Source organism: Atta colombica, unplaced genomic scaffold (genome assembly GCF_001594045.1).
Source record: "Atta colombica isolate Treedump-2 unplaced genomic scaffold, Acol1.0 scaffold1, whole genome shotgun sequence".
NCBI classification, from domain to species: Eukaryota; Metazoa; Arthropoda; class Insecta; order Hymenoptera; family Formicidae; genus Atta; species Atta colombica.
The window spans coordinates 4948694-4957979 of NW_017259183.1; the positions used below are offsets into that span (position 1 = coordinate 4948694).

The 9286-nt window shown below is 31.0% G+C and overlaps 1 protein-coding gene across 1 annotated transcript in view; it reads left to right on the plus strand.

The window, feature by feature from the left end:
- The window catches only part of LOC108694682 (zinc finger E-box-binding homeobox protein zag-1), a 29765-nt gene that overhangs the window by 4863 nt on the left and 15616 nt on the right, over positions 1-9286 (plus strand). The gene's annotated exons all lie outside the window — the stretch shown is intronic.

Consider the following 9286-nt stretch of genomic DNA (forward strand, 5'->3'; position numbering starts at 1 on the left):
TTATAATTTAAATGACTGAAAAAACATATATTATACAATAATTTTTTGTAAGAAAGATGTATTTGAAGATACATTTAAAATTTCTATAAAAAATTTATATTGTTTGTATCATATAATATATAATACTGTATTTATTATATTATTATATTTAGTATATTTATTTATTATATGTTATGATATAATGCGATACTTTCAATACCTTCAAAAAATGGTTTTTATAAAAAAAAATAACTAAATAAATAACATCTGTTTCTATGAAAAGTTATTTATAATTTTTCTTTCATATTTGAAAAAATTAAAAGGAGGAAGAAAATCCTTTAAAATCCTATTATTGCGAATAACAAAGATGTATGAAAAACTTCTATGTAACTTCGTAACTAGATGATTCGTACTTCAATTACCGTGTCGATCGAAGAGCGGCGAAGCACGTAATTCGAAACTTGCGGAAAACCAAAAATCAATTCAGCATTTCCCGCGTAGCAAATGCGAAGAACACGTGTCTGACATGGATATGCGCGGGCGCGGATATGTGACCAATGATTACACATCGAGTCAGGTAGCAACGAAGTCGTGCCCTGTATGAAAATATTTAACCATTCCTAATATTGGCTCTCGAAAACCTGCCGGCTCTTATTTTCATCTCTGCGACTACAATAACCAAACAAAAGTTACACGTGCATAAGAAAATGCCTTTGTTTCTGTAATTGTGCCTCATGCAGCTAAGTTTAGATAGTTTTCCGTGTATAGACTATTTGTATGAGTTAAAAAATATATTGATACGCAAAGAAATTTCCCGTTAGATAATATATAAATATAATATCTATAAGATTTACTAAAATAAACAATTAACGAGGAGAAAAAGAAGTCTACAAAGAATAATATGGAGAGAAGCAATGCAAATAGGTAATAAGTAATAAAAATTTTGTTTATTTTTGTATTTGCATTTCGAGCTGCTTTGTATTTTGAAATAAAAGTATTTGCGAACTAAGAATTAAAGCTATTATAAATTTATTTTCGACACACAGATAAAACACGTTTTATTAATTGTGCTATCATTATTTCGATTTAATAAAGATTTTGAAATAATAATAAACGATTTATTATAAGATCGTATATGTGAATACAACAAATAACAGTTTAAAATCTATAAGTTGAAATCTCCAAGTTGAATCTTAGTATAATTATTTGAACGGCGCGCATTACAAATGATTGACATATTTAATACATAAATTCACATGGAAATTATTTAAGCATGTAAGATTCAGCTTCGATTATTTACCGTTATAAGATTTTATTTATAATTTTAGTTATAGGAAACTCGTATTTGTTGATCTTGATTTAATTGAGATTCAATTTAATTCGAGATTACGAGATTCGCGCGCGCGAATGTCTAAAGGAACAAAAAAAAACAATAAAATTTGTTCATATTTCAAAAATAAAATTGAGATTCAGAAGCAATTACAAGAAATACAGTTATCACATGCTGCATGAAAGTCTAAATAAAAGATCTTTGACATTACTCTCGGCATGTCCCTCAAAGAAAGAAGGTCGACATTCGATGCTGTTTATGCAGCGCGTGCATCCACGTGCGAGAAAGTGCATTGTCTTCGTGGGAAGATAATGTTCACCCTGTGTTTCAGAGCGGATGAATGACTCAGATTTTAGTTATATCTGCATTGTTCAAGGGTCTTTTGTGTAATTTTTTTTAGGATCTTTCATCTCTTCAATGATTATTATATTGTTCGATATAGTCCTTCTAATTAATACGTTAAAACGAGTGATTTTTGTCACAATGTTTGTGCGCAAATAAATGTTGCTTTAATTCCTTTATATCCTTGTAAAGAATATTTGCTTTCCTTAAAAGAATATTACTTGCAACGCGCGAATGTTTACTATATGCATTTTATTTATTTATTTTAAGTAAGAGAACGAGATTTATTAACAATTCTTATCTTAAAAATCTGTGAATTTTTAAACATTGTAGCAAGTGTCATTCTCCTTGGTTTCAAATACAGTGTAACATTTGAGACAGCTTGTGTAAGATACACATATACGAGTCACGCGACTCCGAACAGATAAAATTGTGTCAACTCAATATTATAGCCAAGCGTTTTTCTCGCTAATTGAGAAACGCGTCAATATTTTTCGTAGATAACGATTCTGATATTTATATTCGTATGTGCGATTAACGATCAAGTTAATGTAAACTATTTTACCTATTTTACCTATTTCGTAATACACATCTTATTTTCTAACAACTCGTTATCATCGAGTATTACAAAATGTTTATATTATGGCATTAATCGTTAATATCCGAATGCTGATAATTTCCGGACAATCACTTGAATAAAAAAAAAGAAATGGCGGATCCAAGAATCATTTCTCCTTTTGAACAGAAAATTTACAAAAAGATAAATAGAAATAATACAATATTTTTATTTTATTTCGAATAGACATTAAAGACGATAAAATGACAGAATTCTTTCTTTAACTGATATACATAATTAGACATCAGATTTTTATGCAGATTTTTTTTGCATGTACAAAATGTACAAATTTGCACAAATCTGAAAATATGCACAATATATATAAATAAATATGCATTTTTTGCTTTTTTAATAAGAAAAATTTATATTTTGATGTTACTTTCCAAACTGCTTTCTAAATAAATATGAAGTTGCATAAGAATCTATATCCGAATCTATAAATAACATTATATTAAGTTATAAAATGTCGCAATACTTGAATGATGATTTTTGTTAAAATAAAAAAAAAATGATGAATTCTATATCTGTCATTAGAATTGGGAGCGCAAGTTGCGGCGCGTCTCGCGTATGTGATAATACAAAAACCTCCGACAAAACACGTGGCTTCTTTTCGCTCCGCCATCTTGCCTTCTTCTCCTTCATTGATGTTATGATACTGCCAGTCGTTCGAGCATGTTTTATTTCCTTCGTTCTTCGCGCACATAGGACCAATCTGTACGTCGGTGGTTGCTCAATAATTTTGATTGGTAGGACAGCTTGGATTACCGCACCTCACCGCGCTCGTTTATGGGAGCGCGTCGAAGTGGTTTTAACGTTCTGGAAGATGGCGGCCGCCCGCGCCCTATCAAGCTCAATGACCTCTCCGAGAAATCGTTTACTTCGCACCGTAGCAGCGTCGGCAACGACGCACACGCGACCCATGGACCTCGTTCGTCCGCCTGACGGTATCTTCGGCGCCGTGCGAATGCGCCTTTACGGCTTAATCCACGTTGTCGGATGACGTAAGCGCGCGCGCCTATCCTCCCCAGCTCTTTAAGACCCTGCCCACCGATCGTCTTTTTTATCGGCATTCCGTAAATATGGGCGGTCAGAAAACTGCCATTAGAATTGTCTTCTTTGATTATCTAAACAAGATTATTAAATTGTGATTATCTATTCTGTTATATCATTTTATAAATTAATTATTTAATACGCATAGGCAAAATGATATATCTGATAATGAGTAAGCTGAGTAAATATCTTTTTAAATGTTTCTTTAGCATCATCATGCTCATACACATGGTCAGCACATACATGCATATATCATTCTAATCATGTCATATGTTATATTATGCTGTTGGAATGCGCATTTAAATGAGTAATTGGAAACTTACGCGAAATCGATGGCATCGAACCATAAATATATTTAACGTTAGAACAAAAAACAGGAAATTGAGGTTTTCCGTGACGACACTAGACAAACCCGCAAGAAAATACCTCGATTCATATACTGTACATATATATGAACATACATATAACGTGAACGACCGTATTATTCATGAGAATCGAATGATTGTTACGCGATAATACTCGACTTATTTCGCGATACTGCTAATACGTGGAATTATTGCTAGTTTTAACGCGCAATTACGTATCGTAGAAGAGATAAAAAATTTAACAAGTGCAGAAATAATTATTTTAATCACATCATATCTAGAAATGTTCTATATTGATAAAATTAAATTAAAAATATTGATAAAAATGAAAAGAAACGATAGTGCTGAATTTATGCCTGATTTTTTGTAGGAATAATTAGCATCTAATTCACGTCTTATACTAGAAACTTTTAGGATCACTTTTTTTTTATTACAAACTTGTAATCAAAATTTCAGAATTCAAACTGACGAATCCAATATAACTGATGGAACAACTGACGGAACAAAATATAAAATTTTGGATTTTAATGAAACTCAGATTCCAGGAGTTTTTGAAATCACTGATTTGAAATCATTTGTTTCTATAGACACTTTTCATCAATTGCTTAGGAACATATACATATATATGTACACAAAGTATATCACAATCCATGTCCATCCTTTTAAGAATGGATTCTTTAGAACTCTAAGACGAAAATCTTAATACGGAAATGTCGAGGCTATAATAGTTTTTAAATTGATAGTCAACTGCACTATACTGTGCTATCGTTGTTTATTAAATCAATAAAAACACAAAGGCACGTTTTATTTACACAACGTATAAGATTCTATCTGTTCCATGCTTCAAAAAACACCCCACGAAATGTGGACAGAACTGATTCGATCTTTTTTTTTTATTTACGTTTTGAAGAATGAGTTTCATTCAAATAAAAAAAATTTTGCATCTTGGATCCACTATTATGAATTTTAAAATTTTGATTACAAATTCCTAATCAGTGATTATAAAAATCCCTGATGGATAAATTTCATTAAAATCCCAAAAAAATTTACATTTTAGTTCACTATATTGAATCTACTATTTTAAATTAAATAGCGATTGTTCATTTTCAAAATGAACCAAGAAAGAACTCACTATTTTAATTTTTGTAGAAGATATATGCATTTTTAGCCCATTTTATAAATTCTTCGACAAGGCAGAGGAAAAAAAGGAGGAAAACTCTCAACAGTCTTTTTTTGTGTGAAGAATTCTATCCTTTATCTTTAAAATGAGCTCAGAAAGAAGTTGTTTTTATTTTTCTGGAAGATATCAATTTTTGAAGGTGTACCATCAGACATGAAAGGGTTAAAAATACAAGTGAAATTCTTCTTTACCTCTTTTCACATAACCAGAAAATAATTTCGTTTTACTAATTCATTAACATTCGCGACGATAAATATTTATAAATTACAACCATTTTTTTTGTATATTATTACTACATACTCCTTTTTAATCTTGAATTTTATTATTGTTACGTTTTCCTCGATCATATGCGGGAAATTTCAGGGACTTCTGTAACAATCGCGTGTCACGAACTACCCACTCTCGAGGAACAATTGATGCTGCCGTCTGCGGAGATAATCCCAGGAAATGTAGTCTTGCAAATTCGTCCGCGAATAGAACGTGCGCGCGCGCGTGCCTTTACGAGACTTCGTGAAATTAGGTTACGCGTCACGCGCTTCAATAAAGAAATAAAAAGAACATATGATCAATCAGTATTATGATGCCGATGGATAAATACGACTCACCAATTACTTATCAGTATAAACTTATAAAAATATAACTGATAATCTTCAAAATTTTACAATATATTTTTATGGCGCATTTCTCTTATATATATTTGATTTTTATTCATTGATTTAAAAAATCCAGCCAGATAATTGATTCACTCGATGCGTACTTTTTTAAGATATCAAATTAATTAAACGAATAGTTATTACTTTTAACAATTTTATAGTTGAAAATGGTTAGATTTGTACCAATAGAGTATTGTTAAAACATGTTATCAATGTTCAATGTATATTTTTCTTTGTCGTAATTATTCTGTCGAATTGATGAAAGAAGTAGCGCAACTGCAGCAAAAAAAAGAGTAGAAAGGGATAGAAATTCTGAAAGCAATTTATTTTTAATTGAATTCTATAATATTTTCAAAGCTCTAAATTTGTTATCACATTTAATTTTATGTCTAGTAATGATATCGACATATAAATATGATTTAATATTAATTCAAATGTATATTGTATTAATTTGGACGTCTTTACGCAATGCGGCACTGCGACACGAAATGCCAAAAGGTGGCTCTATTAATCTCATCCTTTTTGTCACGCGATTCGACAACGCACACCCGACATCGCGTCGCCATGAGTGCTCTTTCGAGCATCCGAGATTGCACGGTATTGCTCGCAATTTGCTATACACTGTTGGGTTCTACATTCCGCTGACGTCATTTGTGGCGCGTCTCTTCCTCCCGAGGACAGTTCGCGGGAAGGTTTCGCCTTCACGCTCACTCGCGGCGAATCGTTCGCGTTAACGCTCGCGACGAAGTTAACCCTTGCCCTATGCAGGGGAAGCGCGAAGATGGCGAAATTGCGTCGAATACTACGTCATAGCTCGCAAAAGTGTTTACCTTCCATAAAGTGTTTGCTTTATAAGGTATCAACGAGATACTTCGCAATATCGTAGTGCATTCCTGAAGCTTCATGCTCAACGCGATGCTACGACTTCTTCAATTTATATCATTAATTTTCATCTCAAGTTTAGAATAATTTTTTATGATTCAATTTTCTTTAGAGAGAAAGAAAATTTTGCTGGATACAAATATGAAAATAATCTTGTTGGATCATCAAAATAATTAGGTATGTTAAAAGCTAAAAAAGCTAACGAGCAGTACTGTAATAAAATTTTATATTCTAGCAACCAATTTAAATTTCCTACAAAATTATTTTTAGATTTATATTCAACAAAACTTTCAGCAACATCGTTCTTTCCATGTTTGAATTAGATTCTTGTTTTTCTTGTACCGACTACATACTCGATATAATATGAACAGTTATGGTATTCGGCAATATGCTATCACAAAGTTTCCATTTCCATAACAAAAAGCAAGTCTTGTCATTTTTACGTAAGAAGAAGCACACAGATGAATTACGAAATGTCATTTCGGAATGCTCGGTATCGCGTTTCGTTACGCTGGGTGCGCAATTAAAAGCAGAAGCGACATAGCTCTACGACGACGGCGAGCTTCATGGATCGCGTACATAGGAAGGCAAGAAAGGTCATGGCTCTGACCCGTTTCGACGTCTCTTATCGGCCTCACGGCGAGCAAAGTTCGTCTTCGTGGAAGCCGTGAGCGTGCGGGCGCAATCCGGAGAGATACAGCCAACTTCCCGTTTGTTTCGTAGCTTGATTAATGCTTGAAAATAACTGTTAGCATGTTTTTCTACCGCTTAAAATGCATCTTTGCTAAATGAACAAATTGTACCGCAGTTATTTCTCGAATATCCATTTAGACTTCGAAGCTTTAAGTGACGCTGCACTAACTGTAATTTCAAATACTAATGTAATTAAAAATTAATTTAAATAATACGTATATATACGAAAGCGTGTTGTATGTAATAGATTGGAAAGAGACCTAAATTCAAATTTATGCTAAAATGTTTTAAATACTTTATATATGTTATGTGTATGTAATATGTGAGATTTTTTTGTATGTTATATGCGTAAGATTTCTTGTATGTATGTTATATGTATGTACGAAAAAAACAGAATTCTTTGTAATTCCAAGGAATCGAATAAAGTTAATCGGTCGAAAGAAAAATAAACATAAATAACTAAAAAAAAAATTTTATTTAACTCTCCGCGAACCAAGTGGGGTGTGACATACCCTAGCAAAATAAATTTCTATAACTTTTTAAAAAGCGCGCATGTTGTCAATTTCGTGTAACTGGAGAGTTGTTACCAATCAGACTATTATAATATATTAAATTATAATACATTTATGATGAAGTACAGAATGGGGGTATGAAATATACCCACACATATGATTCATATTGATTTTCTACCTGGTTCGCGAAGAGTTAAATTACAAAGTTGCTCGTGAAATAACTAAATCTAATCTGCGATAATTTTAATTCATAACAATAATTAAGTATTATAAATCTCGATTAATAGAAAGTCAAAGAGAGAAAATAATAAGAATCTATTTTTATTTTAAAAAGAAATATAAGAGTACAGTTTAATAATAACGTTACTTTAGAAAAATAATATTTTTCTTTTACAAATATTTATAAATAATAGCAATTCGAAAAATAATTAATCTCTCTCAAGAGTTTTTACAAAATCCAAAAATAAATGTAGATTCGCTAACTCTTTAGTGACAGAACCACTTATGAAGTAAATAATATAGCTTTTAATTAAACATTTACAGAGTTGAGTAAGTTAACTTTTTTTTAACTTTTTTTTAAGTTAAGTTAAAGTTAACAAATTGAAAATTTAACTTACTTAAGATACAAGTTAATTTATAATAAAATTAATTTGATTGAATTAAAAATTAAGTTAATAAAAAGTAATTGAAAAGTTAAAAGTTAAATTTGTTTTTTTTTATTTTTTTAATTCTAGGATTTTTTTGATTCTAGGATTCCAGTCTTACAAATATCGGAAATGACAAATATATACTTCATTTAGAAAATACTCTATATTTTATTTATATGTTTTGTTTATATATACTGTTTAATATATAAGATTCGACTGTGAATACTAGTCTGTGAATACTAGTCTATGATTAAAGCTTCAGACACAACGAGGAAATAATAAGGAATAATAAATTTCAACTTATCAGAAACTAGATACATCGAAATACACGGTTTCTGACAGATTGAAATCTAGGGATCGATTATGTAATTTGAAATAAGGTGAAAATTGCAAAAGCGAACAAATTCATTAAAATATTTATAATTTCATTGGTCAATGCCTAGTAAATTTGCTCACTTTTGCAATTTTCAATTCATTTTAAGTTATCGCTATTGCCGCGTCTGAGACTTAACTTCAAAGAATTAAATAAAAAATTAATACGGATAAAATGTAACTAAATAAAGTTAAAAAGTTAAGAATCTAAAGTGTAACTAAGTTAGGTTAAAATTAATTAACTTTTTAACTTTTTAACTTAACTTTTATCTTTTTAATTTAGCACTACCCTGAATTATTACCCATTTACATTCAAGACAGAGAAGATTGTCTTGCATCTGTATTTAAGAGCTCGCATAGCGTTGTCAAGTGTCATTTCCGATTTCGCGAAGTTATCGTGTAACAATATATTAATTACGATAGTGCATAAACTTACGCGTATTGACTTACAACTAGCATTTTCGCAGCAAATGCTATGTACGCGCGTGTACCTATCTACCTACGTAACATCAATGTACCATGTTGGTGTGAGATTCGCATCACACATGAACATACCGAGAAATTCTGCGCATTTGCAAACATTTCTGTACAGCTTGCGCGCTAACTGCTTTTCCGATCCTAATTTATGTTTGAATATATGTCAAATATATATATATATATATATA